We start from the raw sequence: 22,945 nt of genomic DNA on the forward strand, positions 1-22,945 counted from the left end.
AACCCTCGCCTCCTCTCCACCCCTGGACAGGCCTCACCTCCTCTGCACCCCTGGACAGACCTCACCTCCTCTGCACCCCTGGGCAGACCTCACCTCCTCTGCAACCCTGGACAGACCTCACCTCCTCTGCACCACTGGACAGGCCTCACCTCCGCTGCACCCCTGGACAGGCCTCCCCTCCCCTATACCCCTGGACAGGCTTCACCTCCTCTGCACCACTGGACAGGCCTCCCCTCCTCTGCACCACTGGACAACCCTCGCCTCCTCTGCACCCCTGGACAGGCCTCACCTCCTCTGCACCCCTGGACAGACCTCACCTCCTCTGCACCCCTGGACAAGCCTCCCCTCCTCTGCACCACTGGACAACCCTCGCCTCCTCTGCACCCCTGAACAGTCGTCACCTCCGCTGCACCCCTGGACAGACCTCGCCTCCTCTGCACCCCTGGACAGGCCTCACCTCCTCTGCACCCCTGGACAGACCTCACCTGCTCTGCACCCCTGGACAGGCCTCTCCTCCTCTGCACCCCTGGACAGGCGTCACCTCCTCTCCTCCCCCTTTGACAAGCCTCGCCTCCTCTGCACCCCTGGACCGGCCTCAGCTCCTCTGCACCCCTGGACCGGCCTCACCTCCTCTGCACCCCTCTGGACAGGCCTCGCCTCCTCTGCACCTCTGGACAGGCCTCACCTCCTCTGCACCCCTCTGGACAGGCCTTGCCTCCTCTGCACCCCTGGACCGGCCTCAGCTCCTCTGCACCCCTGGACCGGCCTCACCTCCTCTGCACCCCTCTGGACAGGCCTCGCCTCCTCTGCACCCCTGGACAGGCCTCACCTCCTCTGCACCCCTCTGGACAGGCCTTGCCTCCTCTGCACCCCTGGACCGGCCTCAGCTCCTCTGCACCCCTGGTCAGGCCTCACCTCCTCTGCACCCCTGGTCAGGCCTCACCTCCTCTGCACCCCTGGACAGGCCTCTCCTCTGCACCCCTGGACAGGCCTCACCTCCTCTGCACCCCTGGACAGGCCTCACCTCCTCTGCACCCCTGGACAGGCCTCACCTCCTCTGCACCCCTCTGGACAGGCCTCACCTCCTCTGCACCACTGGACAGGCATCACCTCCTCTCCTCCCCCGTTGACAAGCCTCACCTCCTCTGCACCCCTGGACAGGCCTCAGCTCCTCTGCACCCCTGGACAGGCCTCACTTCCTTTGCACCCCTGGACAGGCCTCGCCTCCTCTGCACCCCTGGACAGGCCTCACCTCCTCTGCAACCCTGGACAAGCCTCACCTCCTCGGCACCCCTCAACAGGCCTCAGCTCCTCTCCTCCCCCAAGACAAGCCTCACCTCCTCTGCACCCTCGGACAGGCCTCTCCTCCTCTGCACCCCTTGGACAGGCCTCGCCTCCTCTGCACCCCTGGACCGGCCTCAGCTCCTCTGCACCCCTGGACAGGCCTCACCTCCTCTGCACCCCTGGACAGGCCTCACCTCCTCTGCACCCCTGGACAAGCCTCACCTCCTCGGCACCCCTTGACAGGCCTCACCTCCTCTGCACCCCTGGACAGGCCTCACCTCCTCTGCACCCCTGGACAGGCCTCTCCTCCTCTGCACCCCTTGGACAGGCCTCGCCTCCTCTGCACCCCCTGGAGGGGCCTCTCCTCCTCAGCACCCCTGGACAGGCCTCTCCTCCTCTGCACCCCTGGACAGGCCTCCGCTGCACCCCTGGACAGGCCTCACCTCCTCTGCACTCCTCTGGACAGGCCTCTCCTCCTCTGCACCCCTGGACAGGCCTCGCCTCCTCTGCACCCATGGACAGGCCTCCCCTCCTCTGCACCCCTGGAGAGGCCTCACCTCCTCTGCACCCCTGGACAGGCCTCACCTCCTCTGCACCCCTGGACAGGCCTCATGTCCTCTGCACCCCTGGACAGGCCTCACCTCCTCTGCACCCCTGGAATGGCCTCGCCTCCTCTGCATCCCTGGACAGGCATCTCCAAGTCTGCACCCCTGGACAGGCCTCTCCTGCTCTGCACCCCTGGACAGGCCTCTCCTCCTCTGTACCCCTGGACAGGCCTCGCCTCCTCTGCACCCCTGGACAGACCTCACCTCCTCTGCAACCCTGGACAAGCCTCACCTCCTCGGCGCCCCTCAACAGGCCTCAGCTCCTCTCCTCCCCCTGGACAAGCCTCACCTCCTCTGCACCCTCGGACAGACCTCACCTCCTCTACACCCCTGGACCGGCCTCAGCTCCTCTGCACCCCTGGACAGGCCTCAGCTCCTCTGCACCCCTGGACAGGCCTCACCTCCTCTGCATCCCTGGACAAGCCTCACCTCCTCAGCACCCCTCGACAGGCCTCACCTCCTCTGCACCCCTGGACACGCCTCACCTCCTCTGCACCCCTGGACAGGCCTCCCCTCCTCTGCACCCCTTGGACAGGCCTCGCCTCCTCTGCACCTCCTGGAGAGGCCTCTCCTCCTCAGCACCCCTGGACAGGCCTCTCCTCCTCTGCACCCCTGGACAGGCCTCACCTCCGCTGCACCCCTGGACAGGCCTCACCTCCTCTGCACTCCTCTGGACAGGCCTCTCCTCCTCTGCACCCCTGGACAGGCCTCGCCTCCTCTGCACCCCTGGACAGGCCTCCCCTCCTCTGCACCCCTGGAGAGGCCTCACCTGCTCTGCACCCCTGGACAGGCCTCACCTCCTCTGCACCCCTGGACAGGCCTCACGTCCTCTGCACCCCTGGACAGGCCTCACCTCCTCTGCACCCCTGGAATGGCCTCGCCTCCTCTGCACTCCCCTGGACAGGCCTTTCCTCCTCTGCACCCCTGGACAGGCCTCGCCTCCTCTGCACCCCTGGACATGCCTCGCCTCCTCTGCACCCCTGGACAGGCCTCGCATCCTCTGCACCCCTGGACAAGCCTCTCCTCCTCGGCACCCCTGGACAGGCCTCTCCTTCTCTGCACGCATCCCTGGACAGGCCTCACGTCCTCTGCTCCCCTGGACAGGCCTCACCTCCTCTGCACCCCTGGAATGGCCTCGCCTCCTCTGCACTCCCCTGGACAGGCCTTTCCTCCTCTGCACCCCTGGACAGGCCTCGCCTCCTCTGCACCCCTGGACAAGCCTCTCCTCCTCAGCACCCCTGGACAGGCCTCTCCTCCTCTGCACCCCTGGACAGGACTCACCTCCGCTGCACCCCTGGACAGGCCTCGCCTCCTCTGCACTCCTCTGGACAGGCCTCTCCTCCTCTGCACCCCTGGACAGGCCTCGCCTCCTCTGCACCCCTGGACAGGCCTCTCCTCCTCTGCACCCCTGGACAGGCCTCTCCTCCTCTGCACCCTTGGACAGGTCTCACCTCCTCCTCATGCCTCTAGACAGGCCTGACCTCCTCAGCACGCCAGGACAGGCCTCACCTCCTCCTCACGCCTCTGGACAGGCCTCACATCCTCTGCCCCCTGGACAGGCCTCGCCTCCTCTGCACCCCTGGATAGGCCTCGCGTCCTCTACACCCCAGGACAGGCCTTTCCTCCTCTGCAACCCTGGACAGGCCTCACCTCCTCTGCACCCCTAGACAGGCCTCTCCTCCTCTGCACTCCTCTAGACAGGCCTCTCCTCCTCAGCACCCCTGGACAGGCCTCACCTTCTCTACACCCCTGGACAGGCCTCTCCTCCTCTGCACTCCTCTGGACAGGCCTCTCCTCCTCTGCACCCCTGAACAGGTCTCACCTCCTCTGCATCCCTGGACAGGCCTCTCCAAGTCTGCACCCCTGGACAGGCCTCTCCTCCTCTGCACCCCTAGACAGGCCTCACCTCTGCTGCACCCCTGGACAGGCCTCGCCTCCTCTGCACTCCTCTGGACAGGCCTCTCCTCCTCTGCACCTCTGGACAGGCCTCTCCTCCTCTGCATCCCTGGACAGGCCTCACCTCCTCTGCACCCCTGGACAGGCCTCTCCTCCTCTGCACCCCTGGACAGGCCTCACCTCTTCAGCATCTCTGGACAGGCCTCACCTCCTCTGCTCACCTGGACAGGCCTCACCTCCTCTGCACCCCTGGACAGGCCTCTCCTCCTCTGCTCCCCTGGACAGGCCTCACCTCCTCTGCACCCTTGGACAGGCCTCTCCTCCTCTGTACCCCTGGACACAGACCTCACCTTCTCTGCACCCCTGGACAGGCCTCACCTCTTCTGCATCTCTGTACAGGCCTCACCTCCTCTGCTCCCCTGGACTGGCCTCACCTCCTCTGCTCCCCTGGACAGGCCTCACCTCCTCTACACCCCTGGACAGGCCTCACCTCCTCTCCACCCTGGACTGGCCTCTCCTCCTCCGCACCCTGGGACAGGTTTCACCTCCTCTGCACCCCTGGACAGGCCTCACCTCCTCTGCACCCCTGGACAGGCCTCACCTCCTCTGCCCCTCCCCTGGACAGGCCTCTCCTCCTCTGCCCCTCCTCTGTACAGGCCTCTCCTTTATTTATTTTTATTTATTTATTTGTGCGATTTTATATAGCGCAAACTTTACCCGAAGGTGTCAGAGCGCTTTACATAAGAACCATTTGAAAACATAAGGACTTAGGATTACATGCGTTACATAAAGGATACAAACAGAAAAATATTGCAAATGTACAAGAGGTAAAGTCACACAAGGAGGGGATACAAATGCAAATACTCTAAGAGTCACATAGGAATGGTAGATAGTACAAAGGTCTACTGCATATACTAGTGATTAGAGCTATCTCTATATACATAGGGAAGGGATACACCTCCTCCGCTCCCCACTCAGCCTCAGCAGCAGGAAGAGCTGAGCTCTCCTGAATGCCAGGGAGGGGGGATCTGATCCATGGATAAATTGCAACCAAGTGAGTTGGCAGCTCTCCTACCTCAGCAGAAACTTGTCCAGGCTCTCTCCTCCTCCTGGAGCTGGGGGGGGTCTCTGAGGGTCTGAAGATGAAGGTCGCTGCCCACCAGACAGGCCTCCTTCCTCCTCTGCAGCAGGCTGGACACACCAGGAGAGGCCGGAAGTGATGTCAGCACCGCTGCTGGTGCTGTCTTTGCCGCCGCTGACCCGGAAGAGGAAACCCTTCTCCCTTTCATCCAATGTGCAGCTCAGTGGGTTTCATCAGCAGGCGAGGAGCGCCCTCTGGTGGCCGTTGACGAAACCACCGCCTCCAGGCTCCAGCAGGGAAACAAGCTTTGGTGACTGTAAAGACCAGGGTTTTTAAATGTCACAGAGGTGTGGACACACACAGTCCATGACAGGGTCTTGTATGGGAAACAAGCATTGGCGCCTGCAAAGGAACAAACATGACATTCATGAGTGAATTTAAATGACGACTTGTATTTCATTCAATGTGTGCAATGTAGACACAGCTGCTGCAATGAGACTGAGCAGCGTTTCTAATGTTCCTGTTCCTGGGGGTGATTTTTTATATTTGACAGGGCTGTGAATCCTCAAACCATAGCTGCCAAAATATCAGATTGCTATGTGTGACATTTTTATAATTTCAGTGAAATTATGAGTGACATTTCAATGACTATGAGTGACACTGACTTGCGGCGGGCAAAATCAAGTAATGAAGATTAGGGAAACAGATAAATATCAGAAATTACCCCCATTTGAGCAACAAGAAACTCTAACAAGGTCTTCAAACTGCAGCAAAGCACCAGAAATGGAAGGAAGGGCACTAACCGGAGACAGCAGCATGACTGCAGCTCTCAGTGACAGGGACATTTTCCCCCTGAAATAAAACCAAACACATAAGTCCATGGAAAAAGCGAAATATCAGAAATTACTACGCCCTTTAAAACAGTAATAAGCTTTGGAAAGACGTTCAAGCTTCTACATAGCCCCTGAATTGCAAACTTACTAACCTACAGCCCCTTTCTAAGATGAATGTTACTGGAAGGGGGCCTGCTAGCAAAAGGCATATGTTTTAAAACTAACTATTCACAAAGAAGGGGAGAGGGTCAAAGAAATTATACAACTCCACCACACGGAAACCCCTAAGGCAAAGTATACACACAAGAAGGGGTGAAGAGATTAGAGTACACGTGTAACAACACGAGACAGAAAAAAGAAATCTGTTTTGAAAACTGCCCTCACTCACACACAAAAGTGTGTGACACGCTTCATCATCGGGTCTGCTTACAAAACGCCCTGGTGTAGCTACACTCAGGGCGGAGCATAAGGGAAGGGGAAAAACGAATAATATTTTGAGAACCTAGTCTTCTCTTCTAACACGACCCATCCTCATTATTTTTAGCCCCTTCCATGCTGATGACGGCCCCCAGCCGTCATACACTACGGGGCTCGTGTGCTGATGACGGCTGGGGGCCATCATAAACCCGCCCACTCGCGATTCTGCAGCACAGGCGCAGAATCGCAGCCGCATGGAAGGGATTAATCCTGGTTGTGGAACCTATAAATAAAGGTTTCATTGGTATCCACAAACCTGTTTTAAAGCACTTTCCCATTAACTGCACTTTGTCTTATCACCATTCCCAGTCACAGGGTGATATTCACTGTTCTATCACTTGGTTTGTTACATTTGTGTTGTGTCTTGTCATTTCTCAATATTTTATTATTTTTTCCCCTTCCCTTATGCTCCGCCCTGAGTGTGACTTCACCGGGGCGTTTTGTAAGCATATGTTTTAAAACTTCAGGGGATATAAATTGCACACAGATGATCAATCATGGTAATTAAGTCATAATTTTAGAAGCATTAAATGTGAACTGTAACTCATCCAAGCATGGTTTTTTTTAAGGGACCACTTCTCCTTTTTCCGTCTTCATTCTGCTGTTCAAAAAAGGTTTTTGTTTTGGCGTTTATAAAAACAGAAGAGTTCATGTCTTACAAGCAATACTCTGCTTAGGCCGCATGTGGAGTGCAGGGCACGTGCACACTCCAGTACGGATGACAGCGCTAGGTCAGGTGTAACATGAAAACGAAGTACAGATCTCCCATGATCGCTTTAAGGTGACCTCAAGACGCCACAATGTACTAAAGAAACAGCCCATGAAAAATAAAATGCAATCGTTTTGACAAAAACGCAGTCATGTAGCTAAGAACCGGAGTATGTGCAAAACAAGAGAGGTTCGGTATTAAATACACTCGTATCACTGCTAAACAATTCCCAAGCAGGCCTCTGCAACAGGTTATGAAATAATTGCATAACATTATGATGTGAATGCAGAGCCCGTACACTGCCAAGGTGAACAGAAGGGCCCTGCACACATTTGTTTTCAGACGTTGCTGTCAAGGAGAGCTACAACATAGATACTGAGCACGTGAGCTGTGCTGAATTAAGTTCACTAGAAGAAACCAAGAGAACCTGTTTACTAAATAGATTAATTCAGTCTAAAAACAAAGCTACATTGGCACAACTTAGCTGAATAGCTTCGACAATTGAGACAAACAAGGCCTCTGTCTTTACAACAATGGAATAAGACACCTGCAATGCATTCGCATGTCTTGTAAAAAAAAAAAGCTCTGCCACACATGCTAGTTACATGATGAAAGAGAGCGCACAACGGGAACGTCATACCACACATAAATCAAGGACAATTTGCAACTAAAGAAATTTTTACTTTTTAAGGAACGCTACAAATTGAAGATATTTTCCATTCTTATTGAACGATGCCTCTCCAGTAAGCAAAAACATAGCCGGGACTGCATAGAAGAGGGTTTCGCTGTGAATAGGCAGCACAACCTTTTACTATTTAGTACAAACAACTCAGGTCACAAACTGGCACTGAAAGTATTAGGAACGGCAGCACTGGCAGCGCACTAGCGCTATTAATAAAATGTAAAGTACACTTTGATGAAAACTGATACCTCTCGAGGAGCAGCAATTTTGTGGGACACCCCCGCGCCGCACGGCCACCAGCTGCTGCGTGTGCCCCAGTGCCTGCCTTCTGCCTCAGCGCCGGCCTCGCTGCCGCCTTGAGCACTCCCCTTTGGTTTCCGCCGGTTTGTGACCTCAATTTGTGCTTGTTTTCTTTGTGTGCCGGATGATCTTTTGTTTAACTGTTTTTCCTCCGTTTTGACCTGCATTGGTGCCTGTATTTTTTGTGCCGTTTTGCTCCGTGTTTTGCCCTCCATTTGTGCATTTGTGCTTGTCTCCTTCCTGTTTGCCCGCTCTCCCTCCCCGCTCCCGCTTCCCGCCACCGCCATTAGCCCCGCCCCTTTTCTCTTCTGTTCCCTCCCCGCTCCCGCCTCCCAGCTGCTCCGCCCACCCGCGCACTTCGCCTTAAATGGCGACCGTGCGAACGCGCAGCGGTCACGCGCAGCGGGTGCGCCGATTGTGTGCCGAAGGCGTGCCAAAGGTAAGCCCGTCTGCACCCGTCCGCGCCTGGACCGCGCCCAGGGCCAGGACCCCTGGCCCACGAAGACCCCGTCCGACCCGTCTGACGTACTCCGCCGCCTCCCTCACCGCACTCGACACCGGCCGATTCCCAGAATGCCATCAAGCCACTCCACGACGTACCCAAGGACCTTTCAGCTGCCACGCCTGCAAGTTCTCCTGCATCCGGACCAGCCTCGCACCAGCACCCGCCAAGTCGAACACCTGCAGCACCCACCTCAAGTGCATCCTGCTCAACACCCGCTCCGTCCACAGACACGCCATCGAACTCTGGAACCTTCTAGACGCCACAACCCCTGACGTTGCCTTCCTCACGGAGACCTGGATGAACGCCTCCTCAGCTCCCGACATCGCCATCGCTATCCCAGAGGGCTACAAGATCGTCCGGAGGGACCGAAACGCCAACCAGATGGGAGGAGGCATCGCCATCATCCACAGGAACACCATCCGTCTCACGACCAGCACCGACAACTCCCTGACCAGCGCCGAACACCTGCATTTCCAGATCCACACCAACCCGAACACCACCCTCAGAGGCACCCTGATCTACCGACCCCCTGGACCACGCACACAATTCAGCGAGGACATCGCCGACTTCGTCAGCCCGCACGCCCTCCCCTCCGCTGACTACATCCTCCTGGGAGACCTCAACTTCCATCTGGAGAACAACAACGACCGCAACACCAGCACCCTGCTCGACAACCTCGCCAACCTTGGACTCAAGCAATTGGTGTCCACCCCCACCCACCTCGCCGGACACACACTCGACGCAGTCTTCTCTTCCAGCACAGACATCGACTTCAGCCACGCCACAGAGCTTCAATGAACGGACCACAGCTGCGTCCACTTCACCTTCAAGAGAACGACGACCCACCAACACCAGCAACAGGCCGCCAGCAGAAGCTGGAACAAGATCACAGCAGACCAGCTCGCCACCTCCTTGAGCCAGCACCCTCCTGCCAGCTCAGCGAACCCCAGCCAGGCCGCCGACAACCTCACAAAGTGGATCAGCAACTGCGCGGACGTACTCGCCCCACTGAAGACCCCGCCCAGCAGACCCGGCAGCAAGAAGGCCCCATGGTTCACCGACGAACTCAAGAGCTCCAAGAAGAACTGCCGAGCCCTCGAGAAAGTCTGGAGAAGGGAACCGACACCGGACAACAGGACCTCCTTCAAACTTGCCACCCGGAAACACCACCAGCTGATCCGCGCCGCCAAGAAAACAGCATTCAAGGACCGGTTGGACAACAACGCACACAACTGCAAGGAACTCTTCAACATCGTGAAAGAGCTTTCCAACCCCAGCGCAGGAAACAACGACATCACCCCATCGCAAGACCTCTGCAACTCCCTCGCCTCATACTTCCACAACAAGATCGCGGACATACACAACAGCTTCAACAACCAACCAACGCTCACCATGACCGAACAACCACCCCCCACCACCACCCTCCACGCCTGGACCCCGATCAGCACCGAAGACACCATCCGCACGATGAACTCCATCCACTCCGGATCACCGACCGACCCCTGCCCTCACCACGTCTTCAACAAGGCCGACGCTGTCATCGCACCCCACTTGCGAGACATCATCAACACATCCTTCGACACCACCATCTTCCCTGAGAGCTGGAAACACGCCGAACTCAGCGCTCTACTCAAGAAACCAACAGCGGACCCCACCGACCTCAAGAACTACCGCCCCATCTCGCTCCTCCCGTTTCCAGCCAAAGTCATCGAGAAGACCGTCAACAAGCAGATGGCCGCCTTCCTCGAGACGAATGGATCCCTCGACCCCTCACAGTCCGGCTTCCCAGCCAATCACAGCACCGAGACCGCCCTCATCGCCGCCACCGATGACATCCGAGCCCTGATGGACAACGGAGAAACAGCGGCCCTCATCCTCCTAGACCTCTCCGCGGCATTCGACACTGTCTGCCACCGCACCCTAGTACAGCGCCTCAGCAACGTCGGAATCCAGGACAAGGCGCTGGAATGGATCATCTCCTTCCTCGCTGGAAGAACACAGAGAGTCCGCCTACCACCGTACAAGTCAGAGGCCTCCGAAGTCATCTGCGGCGTCCCTCAAGGATCCTCTCTGAGCCCCACCCTCTTCAACATCTACATGAGCCCCCTCGCGGCCATCGCACGCCAACACAACCTCAGCATAATCTCCTACGCCGACGACACCCAGCTGATCCTCTCCCTGACCAACGACCCCGCCACCGCCAGAGCCAGCCTACACGAAGGGATGAAAGAGGTAGCCGAGTGGATGACGACCAGCCGCCTGAAACTGAACTCGGACAAGACGGAGGTCCTCATCCTGGGCTCCTCACCCTCCGCCTGGGACGACTCCTGGTGGCCTCCCGCCCTGGGCACCGCACCCAAACCGACAGACCATGCACGCAACCTGGGCTTCATCCTGGACTCCTCCCTCTCCATGACCAGGCAAGTCAACAACGTCTCCTCGGCGTGCTTCAACATCCTACGCATGCTACGAAAGATCTTCTGGTGGATCCCCACCGAGACCAGGAAGACCGTCACCCAGGCCCTCGTCACGAGCCGACTGGACTACGGCAACGCCCTCTACGCCGGTACCACCGCCAAGCTCCAGAAGAGACTCCAGCGGATCCAGAACGCCTCAGCGAGACTCATCCTCGACATCCCCAGACACAGCCACATCTCCAGACACCTGAAAGACCTGCACTGGCTCCCGGTCAACAAGAGAATTACCTTCCGGCTCCTCACCCACGCACACAAAGCCCTACACAACCAAGGCCCGAGTTACCTCAACAGCCGCCTCAACTTCTACGCTCCCAAACGCCATCTCCGATCGACCAGTCACGCCCTCGCCGCCGTCCCCCGCATCCGAAGAGCGACAACAGGAGGAAGGTCCTTCTCCTACCTGGCCGCCAAGACCTGGAACTCCCTCCCGACCGACCTGCGCCAGACCCAAGACCACCTCTCCTTCAGGAAGAAGCTGAAGACCTGGCTGTTCGAGCAGTAGCGGCACCCCCCCCCCTCCCCCAAGCGCCTTGAGACCCTACGGGTAGGTAGCGCGCTATATAAGTGTCATTGATTGATTGATTGATTGATTTTACGGGCCGGACCTCACCGCAATGACTACCTCTGACAATCAACTCTCTCCCGCTGCTTTGCACCACATCAGGGTTTGCATTTCTCTGCTGCTTTCTTGTCCACCTCCCCCTTCAGAGGCTCACTCATAAAACAAGGAAAGAAGCAGGTTGTAGTCACAATAAAGTCATGAGACAGAACCATCAAGTGTGACCTACAGAGGGGTCTCTGACTCAGTGGATGGGGTCTGAGGATAGAGGGGTATGTCACCCACACAGGGGTCTCTCACTCAGTGGATGGGGTCTGATGGAGGGGGTATTTCACCCACACAGGGGTCTCTCACTCAGTGGATGGGGTCTGAGGACGGAGGGGGTATTTCACTCACACGGGGGTCTCTCACTCAGTGGATGGGGTGTGATGGAGGGGGTATTTCCCCACACAGTGGTCTCTCACTCAGTGGATAGGGTCTGAGGACGGAGGGGGTATTTCACCGACACATGGGTCTCTCACTCAGTGGATGGGGTCTGAGGACGGAGGGGGTATTTCACCCACACAGGGGTCTCTGACTTAGTGGATGGGGTCTGAGGACAGAGGGGGTGTTTCATCCACACAGGGGTCTCTCACTCAGTGGATGGGGTCTGAAGGAGAGGGTATTTCACCCACACAGGGGTCTCTCACTCAGTGGATGAGGTCTGAGGACGGAGGGGGTATATCACCCACACAGGGGTCTCTCACTCAGTGGATGAGGTCTGATGGAGGGGGCATTTCACCCACACAGGGGTCTCTCACTCAGTGGATGAGGTCTGAGGACGGAGGGGGTATTTCACTCACACGGGGGTCTCTCACTCAGTGGATGGGGTCTGATGGAGGGGGTATTTCCCCACACAGTGGTCTCTCACTCAGTGGATAGGGTCTGAGGACGGAGGGGGTATTTCACCGACACATGGGTCTCTCACTCAGTGGATGGGGTCTGAGGACGGAGGGGGTATTTCACCCACACAGGGGTCTCTGACTTAGTGGATGGGGTCTGAGGACAGAGGGGGTGTTTCATCCACACAGGGGTCTCTCACTCAGTGGATGGGGTCTGAAGGAGAGGGTATTTCACGCACACAGGGGTCTCTCTCTCAGTGGATGGGGTCTGAGGATGGGGGTATTTCACCCACACAGGGGTCCCTCACTCAGTGGATGGGGTCTGAGGACAGAGGGGGTATTTCACTCACACAGGGGTCTCTCACTCAGTGGATGGGGTCTGAAGACGGAGGGGATATTTCACCCACACAGGGGTCTCTCACTCAGTGGATGGAGTCTGAGGTTGGAGTGGGTATCTCACCCACACAGGGGTCTCCCACTCAGGGGATGAGGTCTGAGGACAGAGAGGGCATTTCACCCACACAGGAGTTTCTCACTCAGTGGATGGGTTCTGTTTTTTTTTCTCATGGCCTTAATCTGGGGAGCGGGCCACAAGAAAGTCGCGCTTCGCAAACTTTACTCTACCTTTGAACGGGATGGGGGATGTACATTTAAAAAACTAACAAAGAACTACAAACTACTGTGTGACTTGAAAGACGATTATTTCTCAATGCAGCCCTTGAGGGGGGTGACAGCCTGTTCACAAAGCACAACCCAACTTATTTATGTAAAAGTTTGTACATTACATAGGGAGTGTGATTCAGGTAACAGTGTGAGTGTTGTATGACAGGAGCGGGCAGTCTAAGTTGCTGAGACATGAATGTCTGAAGGGTGCATCTTTAGCTCTTTCAACGGTTTGAGAGAGGGTGGCAGTCTCACATTCTGGGGGCACAGATCCCAACAGCTTCCCTCATAATCTTTGCTTTTTGCATCTCCAGTTGGTGCTGATGCCACCTAAGAGAGTAACCTTAGTTTGCTTTCTGGAGTCAGCCTGCTTTGCTTTTCCCAAACTTTGGTCAGCAAAGCTAAATGTGTCTTCTACTAAAGTGTTCTTAGCTCGCTTTTGGTAACGTGGCTTAAGCAGTATGGCCTAAGGTGCACTCGAAGGTTAAGCAAAACAGTGGAAGTCACACATTTCAATGCAGTTTATTAAAAATAGACAAGGAACTTTAAGATTCAAACCAAGTTTAGATCAAAAACAATATTTAATAATTATTCAGAAGCAAACTCTAAAGGAGGGCTGTGATTTAAGGATTATTAATTAGCAAAAACAAAAAGGTAAATGAATTAAAAAAAAGCAGATCCACTGAATCAATCAGAAAGTCACCTACAAAATTGTAGCTGACTTCGGTAGCTATGCTCGAGGGGACAACGGTAAGTTTAGTCTCTGGTGATGATCAACACTTGAATTTGATGTGAGGTTTTTGGCTGAATCAGTCTCAGAGGTGACGAGCTGCACAGAAGTGGCTTGAAGTGCCAAAATTCCCACAGAGTAGAGTTGGGTCATCACATTGAACCTGCATCTACAGCCATCAAAATCTTTGAAACTTCAGGTAGTTACAACAGCTGCGAAGTCTTCGGAGCTTCCAAGTTGTGGAGATGGTTCAAAGTTGATGATATGAGCCAAAGCATGGAACGTGGTGTGAGACAAGCAGCGTACTGGAGCTCACGCCGGAGGTTCAAACATGAAACTTGTAACCGTCAAGGTGTATCACAGCAGGTTCAAAGGTTGTTCAGCGTTTCAAACCCATATCTCACGTATCCAAGTGGAAAGGTAGAATACGAATAAAGGCAGATCAAGGTGCAAGAATCTCAGGGTTAGGGCTCTCGTAAGTCGCTAAAACCTTTTCTCTTTTCACAAGCCTTCTCTCCATAAACTGCTTCTCTCTATTTCCCGTACTTCCTGCCCCTTTGGGCTCAGTACTTTATAGCGCCATGAAACCGCCTGGTGTACGCGCGCTTTAGAAATATTTTAAACTCAAACTCAAACTCGTACAGCGAGGGTAAAAACTGTTCATCGTATAAAAATGTACACAAAGGATAAGACCTCAGAACCAATTAACAGCAAAGTACATTTCTGTGCTAATGTTCTGGTAAAACCAACAAAATCAGGTAAAAGGAAGAGGAGAATGGACAATCAAAAGCAAATCATGATAACATGGCTAACAACATGCAGAAATGACTTTATCCTACTACGGTAATGATAAATCACTGCTACACGAGGCCCTCAGGAGGCAGAATGATGTAGCAAGTCCAGGAAAATTACTTCAATATATTTGTTGCCGCTCCCCAGCTAAACAGACACATCGGACAAGTGCTCTGGTGTTCGTGCAGGATCATCCCATTCGCTCTAATAACAGCCCAAGTGCCCGCGTCCACTTTAGAGTTACCACAAAAATGACACACCCAGGCCGGGTTGGATATCTCGAAGGCTATTCACAAAGGTACCTTACATCTGTGAGTAATCTGTACATGCAAGGATGCTCGTAGAGTAACTTTGCTACTTTATCTATTCACTATTACGATAACGTTACTCAAAACTGTGTACTTGCACATCTGCACACCCTTAAATAGATGTGGAGCAAAATGTACAAATGTAACTTACTGAAGCATAAATGGAGCACTAAAAAGTGCAGCATAACCGACCACTGGTAATGCCTTCTAAAACTGCATATACATTCAAAAGAATGTTACAAAATTACCTATATTTTAAAAATAATTATCGCATGATAAAATATGTTAACCTTTTAATTAATAATTTTTTTTAAACTATTAAATAAATAATTTCAATTAATTCTATCCATAACTTTTTGTAAGGCAGTTCCGCTTCTGAACAGAGTTGCAAAAGGAAATTTAGTAATTATGAGTACATTAAAAAAAAGAATGATTTTACTTTATGTGGGATTTTTCTTACAAACCTTTGAAAAAACATGTTTAAAATGAATTAAATTTCAAGTTAATAGTGTTGCATCATTTTTATTTGTTATAAAGTAAATTTAAATTCATATTTGACATACAAATAATTTATCTTTTTCAAGTTTGATAAACTTGTATAATGTTCCCTACATTTCACACAAGTTGAATATATATACAAATTTTTATTTTTTCTAAAGCCTAAATTAAAAGTTAAGTAACATTTTATTATGTATTCATGTTTATTCATTGTGAGGTAGAGAAATAATTATAACAAATTTAATTATACCTTACTAAAATGAATGTTATATCAGTGTTTAAATTTAAAAACAAATTTTCATTAAAATAATCAAAACTTTTCTTTTGAGATATGTTTTGCCATTGAATTTTATATTTTTTCATTTTTAACTGGTTGCAGTTCCAGTGGATGGCCATGGGTGATGTTGGACATACTCCGGCTCTGAGCAGGAGTACATTTAGGAATCTTTTAGGTACATTATGGCTTAGTGACTTTATAATGTGGTTCGTAAAGAGAAATGGGCATACTCCTTAGAGAATGCCTGTCCTTCCCTAAACCCCTCCCTATACTCCTCTTTACTCCTGCCTTACCCCTCCTCTTTATTCATAAGTATTTCACATCTTACAGCCACTTCCCTCTATCACTCCCACATTTAGTACTAAAACTATACTAACTTGTGCGGAAACTCTGCAGTCAAGGCAGACAACTCCACAAAGAAAAAGATAGGAGAGGCAGAACGACTGCACGTAGTTTGTGAATCGCATTTTCTTGTATTGTAGTCGTCCTATAGTAGTTTATGAATAGGCCTGATTATCTGTGAGACTCTCTTGGGTGTATCTGATGTGATTGTAAAGCTTGTGAAACTCTCCTCAGCAGATGAGAAGCAGGTTCCATTTGTAGCAAAAAGAACACGGAAAGAAGCAGCTAAAGTGGATCTTTGTAATATGAGGCCGTGTCCCATTGGAACAGAAGTCATTAGAACTATTTAGGGTGGGGTCAAGAATGGTTTGCATATGGTTGGCCTTGTCTTTAGTGGCACAGAGACTGGAGAATGATGTGCGGGATATTGCAGAGATTAACTACCAGTCCATCCATCTCCTTTAGTTTTTCTCAATGATCAGCCCTACGTGGCACAGAACAGATGTTGGTCCCATAGAGACCTACGACAAAGGGACTCCTGCTGCAGCCTCCTGGTGAGGCTCACTAAGGCTGGAAACAGTTTGAGGTTACATGCATTCCTGACCCTTGGGGGCGTGACCTCAAAGTTCAGGATCCAATGAACTTTGTGGGTCAGAGCTCTGCTTATAAACACTCAGAGAGCAAAATACACTGAATGTGGTGAGGCTCATTAAGGCTGGAAACAGTTTGAAGTTACTTGGATTCTAGATCCTAAGGGCGTGGCCTCAAAGTTCAGGATCAAATGGACTTTGTGGGTCAGTCATTGCTTATAAACACTCAGGGAGCAAAACACGCTGAATGGAATGAGGTCACAATTAGTTACAAAGGAATGAGGTTAACTCAAGCATTTCCATCCCTCGCTGTGTACTTTTCTCAGTAGACGGTTTGTTGGACAATCAATGGAGCGGTGTCTTTGTGTCTGCTTCATGTAAATGTTTGCGAGGCTGAAAGCTCCTCCTCAGGGTTGACAGTGAGCACCTTTTATTCTCCCACATTGTCTCTCTTATGTAGAAAGGTTATATTTACAACTGAAGTTTTTGTCACATTGAGAGCACGGATCATTTTCTTTCATGTTGTGGGTTCTCTCATGTTGAATCAAACTGAATCTCCAGCAGACCCTTCCCTGGCATTTAGAACAATGACGATGTTTCTTCCAGGTAAGTTCTTGCAGGTTGAGTGAGACCAGATTTCCAACTGAAACTTTTCCAGCATTCAGAGAGCTAATAAGGTCTTTCACCAGTGTGAGTTCTCTTATGTCTAGTGAGAGTCTTTTTCAATCTGAAGATTTTGTGGCATTGAGAGCACTGATACGGTTTGAGCCCAGTGTGGGTCCTTTCATGTACAGTAAGGCTGGATTTCTGACTGAAGCTTTTACAGCATTCAGAGCACTGATAAGGTTTTTATCCAGTGTGAGTTCTCTCATGGCGAGTGAGATTTTGTTTCAGTCTGAAGCTTTTCTGGCATTCAGAGCACTGATAAGGTTTTTGCCCAGTGTGAGTTCTCTCATGTCCAGTGAGAGTTATTTTGCGACTGAAGCTTTTCTGGCATTCAGAGCACTGATAGGGTTTGAGCCCAGTATGGATTCTCTCATGTTGAGTTAAACCAGATTTGTAATGGAAACCTTTGTGGCATTCAGAGCACTGATACGGTTTCTGCCCAGTGTGGGTTCGTTCATGCACAGTAAGGTTGGATTTCTGACTGAAGCTTTTCAAGCATTCAGAGCACTGATAAGGTTTTAGTCCAGTGTGAGTTCTCTCATGGTGAGTGAGAGTCTTTTTCAGTCTGAATCGTTTCTGGCATTCAGAGCACTGATAAGGTTTTTGGCCAGTGTGAGTTCTCTTGTGTTCAATTAAACTGGATCTCTGACTGAATTCTTTCCAGCATTCAGAGCACTGATAAGGTTTTTGCCCAGTATGGGTTCTCTCGTGTTCAATTAAACTGGATCTCTGACTGAATCCTTTCCGGCATTCAGAGCACTGATACGGTTTCTGCCCAGTGTGGGTTCTTTCATGTACAGTAAGGTTGGATTTCTGACTGAAGCTTCTCCAGCATTCAGAGCACTGATAAGGTTTTTGCCCAGTATGGGTTCTCTCGTGTTCTATTAAACTGGATCTCTGACTGAATCCTTTCCAGATTCAGAGCACTGATACAGTTTATGCCCAGTGTGAATGCTCTCATGGTGAGTGAGAGTTATTTTCCAACTGAAGTTTTTCTGGCATTCAGAGCACTGATAGGATTTTTGTCCAGTGTGGGTTCTTGTGTGTCTATCGACACTGGATTTCTGACTGAAGCTTTTCTGGCATTCAGAGCACTGATAGGGTTTGAGCCCAGTGTGGGTTCTTTCATGTACCGTAAGGTTGTATTTGTGATTGAAGAGTTTCTGGCATTCAGGACACTGATAGGGTTTTCGTCCAGTGCTAGTTTTCTCATGTTTAGTGAGGTGGGATTGATGACTAAAGCTGTTCTCACATTCATTGCTCTTATTTGAGTTGTTTGTTTCTCCAAATTCGGTCGGTCCATGAATACATGTCATCTTAAGACTGAATCTGATTCCAGAGTCTGTTCTTGTTTGTGTTACAACTAAGCATTAACTTCTAAACTACACTGCAGATGCTCTTCTTCACATTTGTATTTAACTAATTATAGTTTTTACCTGGAGATCATTTTCCTGCCTCTAAAGGCACCGATCTCACTTGTCTTATAAACTTTCACTGAGGAGCCCCTTGTGTTTATTAAGAGGCCTCTCATGGATTCATTTTCTCCAAGTTATGCCCGGGTGAATTCTCTCAAGTTTAATTCGTCTCATTTAGTGATTCTAGTTTATCACATTTGATTTAGGAGTTTTAAAAGCACTGATAAGGTCTTTGGGCTTTATTGTTTGCCTGTTAGGTATGTTTGTTCATACAAGTAATGACAGATGATTAGGGCATGCCAGGGTGGTTTATGAATTATCAATAGCGTATCACTGGCCCCTTTTATATACTTTCTGTCAGTATATGCTTTTTTGCTCAGTGGCTAAGACAGGTACATGATCCACTTTGGAAGTTGCAGGACACTTTGAAACCACTCAGATCAACCCAAGAGACAGAGCTGGTGGGGGAAAATCTTCCTATATTGAAAATGATAATCCAGCATCTTTGCTGTAACGACATCTGAGAAAGCGTATTTACAATGACTTTCTTTTAAATAATATTTTCCTTCCTCTTGTCTCCAGGAGACAGAGACAAAAGCTTGCGCTTGTAAACCATGGATATTAGTCTTTTTCTCTGTTCTGTTCCATCACAACACGTCTACGGATGCTGATCTGTTGGGGAGGGTTTGGGTCTCCAAAGCATTTCTCATAAACCATCAAACAGAATTTACAACACTGACTTTTCCGAAGCGCACTGCGTGGGTATCAATTGTGATCAATGTTCTCCTCAATCTGAGTTACTGACACTTGGTAAACATTTACGATCCTTTTACTTTAGGGATTTTACAACTTTCACATTCACCAGTTTCTTCCGCTCCAACATCTTCACCATTCCTGGCACAGTGTTTCTTCTCTAGAGCTTGAGGATGTTTTAACTTTCATTGAAATAATCCTTTTTGTTGTGTTTCACTAAATTTAAACCTTCTTTTTTCTGTTCATGCTTCAGTTACCTGTAGAAATGGAGTCAGATATTGTAAATGAACACAAAGAAAAAATATTTATGACCGTATACTTTGCACAAAGAAAGTATTGACAAAAACAAGATAGGAAATCAGTTGAATAGCATTTCTGATAGTGGTGAAACAGCTCGGGGCACTGTAGATTGGGAGCTTCGGATTACTGGAGCTCATGGATGTGAGAGAAAACATATTTAATAATTAAGAAAGAAATACAAGTTGCACATATATTGCAACATAGATTCTTAGAAGCAGCCAACACTATCAATTTACACTCTCTGTGAAACAGGCTGGCATGATAGTGACATATTTGTAATTCTTTTAATGAATTATTAGATGTTATTCACTCCCCTACTCACTTAAACTATTCATCTATTCTTTTTTCAAGGGATCTAGGAAGGGACATTTTATTGAAAAAAGGAATTCGCCTAGTTGTAATCACTGCTTTAAATGTCACCGTAGACTGACGCTGTGGAATTCACTATTTCAAATTGTGCGGATGATAAGGACTTACTTGGTGGCTCAGAACTCATCATGCTCCTGCGACAGGAACCAGGCACAGCAACACCTGAAAAAGTGAAAAAAACAGCACAACAGTAAAGGAAACAAAAAGGGTCAGGAAAAGAAAAACACAAAATAGAGCAAAGGGGAAAAAATGCTATCTTCCACTTTGACCTCAGGGTCCAGCACAGGAAACTGTGCAGCAGATGCTTGTGAACCCATAAGTTACATATAAGCACAGTGCCTCCAAGGTCAGCACCAGGTACGGCTCCACCGGTTGCACCACCCTAAAGCAATCCTTGTGTGCATGTGTGTCCACACACATATACTGTGTCTTTTGGTTGTAGTAGATAAGACAGAAAAGGATAGTTTAGGAGGAAGTAAAGAGATGGAAGTCAGATCAAGAGAGAATAGACGCCGAAAGAACAGTCAGAGGGGGGAGAGTATCACCTGGTGTAGAGGAGAAGACAAATGTGCCAATAGTTAAGGAACTGCTGGGCAAAACTGACCTAAGAAGGAGCTGGACCTGCACTACACCCCCAACATTTCCAGGAGGAATGTGGCTCCATCATATTATTATCAGAAGTTTGATAACAACAAGAATAGTGCACAGAGGGAGTCAAATGTTGAAGCTGAAGAGACAAAAACAAAATAGAGATCAAGAAAGGAAATAGAGAAAGAAGAAACAGGGGAAAAGGAAACTTAAGAGTTATAGAAATCCTTACCTGACAGTTATATTATATTTTGTTCCTCCAAGGGTGGCAGCCACGCTGCACTGCCTGGTCATCCCAGAATACCTTGAAAGGAAGTAAAGAAATAGTTTTGCGTCAGACGACTATCACACTTCATCACATTTTGCAAATAACCGTCCTGAACTTACAAAACAAAAGAATCTCTTGTTCTCTCGAGGCCATTGTGAAGCAAATATGGGTATGAATAAATACTTTTTTGGTTCACCATGAACCATGAACCCTTTCTGGAAAAGGTCTCTGTGAATATAGAGTGCACCCACAGTCTCAGAGAACAAACCCTAGCAACCCAGTCCACTTCTTCATAACCCCCATCTTTCCATTTACAAACCATGAAACTTGCAAATCAAAAGAACCTGGTTTGCAAAGGTGTGTTAAAGTCCTTGGACATAATTCCGCCCGGTTAATAAATCAGTCAACCAGACTCTTAGATTTATACAAACCGTGCTCTCTGGGCAACAGCAATACACGTTAAAGCTGATGCAGAGTTTGAATGCTGAGCAATGGAAGCAACAAAGCATCAATGTGTTGGTGCTTTTTATCAATAACTTATCTGAAGGGATGATGCGGAGGGTCAGCATAAATAAATCCTTCACGAGACAAAGCTTGGAACATTGAAATGTTGAGACCTCCATTGAAGACAACGGAGCAGCAGCAGCCTATACAACCTGATATAGGCCCGCTGCTCTCAAAATTACAATGTCCTAATACACAGCCTCTGCCTCTCCAAAATGCCTGGATTGGGCAGGAGAAGGCAGAAGATAGAGCCTGGAACAGGGCACACAGGAGCCTCCCCCTTCCTCCTCCCGTAGCTCGCAGTGTCACTGGCGTCTCGGAAGGAGGGGGGGGTTCTGCTCATCTCCTGCATCTCCTCGGCTCACCTAAATGATGAAAAGCAGTTTAGCCGAGCCCAGGGAGAGCCTGGGGCTGACTTCAGCCTCCTTTCACAGCTATTGCTGTGACTGTTCAACAATTAACCCCTGTGGTCCTGCATGCTACTGTTAACTGTTCAACATTCACACTTACAGCAGTTCGGAGTACCAGAGGTGTTTCAATCCCCTCGGTCTCTGGGACACTGTTGTTTTATTAATTAACACATGCTGCCCTCATGGGGCAAACAGTGTAATGACCTTATAGTCAGCCACAGCAGGCAATACTGCCTATTAAAGGACCGCTCCCTTGGTAAAGGCCCTTGCCTTTGGAGCTACAACAAGCTTCAAAGCTATATTAAAGGTTTCAAATAATTACTGAAGGCATAAATATGGTTACTCAGACAGAGAAATAATTATCATAATATTTGCAGGATAATAACATAAAGGTAATCTCCAAAGTATATCAAAAGCCAGAATCAGAACTAACTCTATCTGTAAAGTCAATAGAAAGACCACCACAACAATTGTGTGCTGAGAAATAAGAAAACTTTTTTTATAATATCAAATAGTAAACTGACATAGAATCTGCTTAGTTGGAAATCAAGGAAAAGTTCTTACGTTTTTAGACAGAGAGAACACATTATTGACATGGTTCACGATGAGGTAAAAATGACAGCAATCAATGAATGTTCATGAAAACATGGCACAACAAAATGTAATTTAATCAACCTAAAGTAACAAAATGAATAATTAATTGTGACTCTTTCCCAAAAAGCCACAAGTCATTTTACAAGGTTATTCCCTAACATGATAACCGGATCTTAATCACAGTTTAAGTTTGTGGCCATTCATTCATGACCCAATTTGTACAGGAACATTTGCAGGCAGCTTATTAGTTGTTTATTAGAAATGCCTACAACTTGGACTCCTTTCCCAAGAGGGGTGGGTTGGGAGCTCCCGTCAGTCTGACTGTGGAACGGGAGGCACATTTATTGATTAAAAGAGATGCTGGATTCCCATTTACTTCGTCTACAATAGGGCCACTCTAGGTGACCTCTAGGACTGCACCAAGCATGCAATCCTTCTCCCGTCTCAGGCACAGTCATTGTGTCTGATTCAGTCCAGTAGAAACTCCTAGTGTAGATGCAAGTTGTGGAAAATCTTTACTAATCACTAAAGGATTTTGTTGAAATCCTGAATTTGTTGAGAATTTGGCATTCTATTCTGCATTGGACTG

The 22,945-nt window shown here is 49.9% G+C and overlaps 1 long non-coding RNA gene and 1 pseudogene across 1 annotated transcript; both read right to left on the minus strand.

Moving 5' to 3' along the window:
• Nucleotides 1–16,834: 16,834 nt before the first annotated feature.
• Nucleotides 16,835–18,471, minus strand: LOC144806341 (uncharacterized; annotated as a pseudogene).
• A 1,007-nt stretch (nucleotides 18,472–19,478) lies between these two features.
• LOC144806335 (uncharacterized) lies at nucleotides 19,479–20,886 on the minus strand. Its single transcript, XR_013605770.1, has 3 exons — nucleotides 20,813–20,886; nucleotides 20,101–20,154; nucleotides 19,479–19,580 (listed from the first exon to the last, which is right to left on the minus strand). It is a non-coding gene; the product is annotated as an uncharacterized LOC144806335 (long non-coding RNA).
• Nucleotides 20,887–22,945: the final 2,059 nt, after the last annotated feature.

This window comes from Lissotriton helveticus (genome assembly GCF_964261635.1).
Source record: "Lissotriton helveticus chromosome 1_1 unlocalized genomic scaffold, aLisHel1.1 SUPER_1_unloc_64, whole genome shotgun sequence".
Taxonomy (NCBI): Eukaryota; Metazoa; Chordata; class Amphibia; order Caudata; family Salamandridae; genus Lissotriton; species Lissotriton helveticus.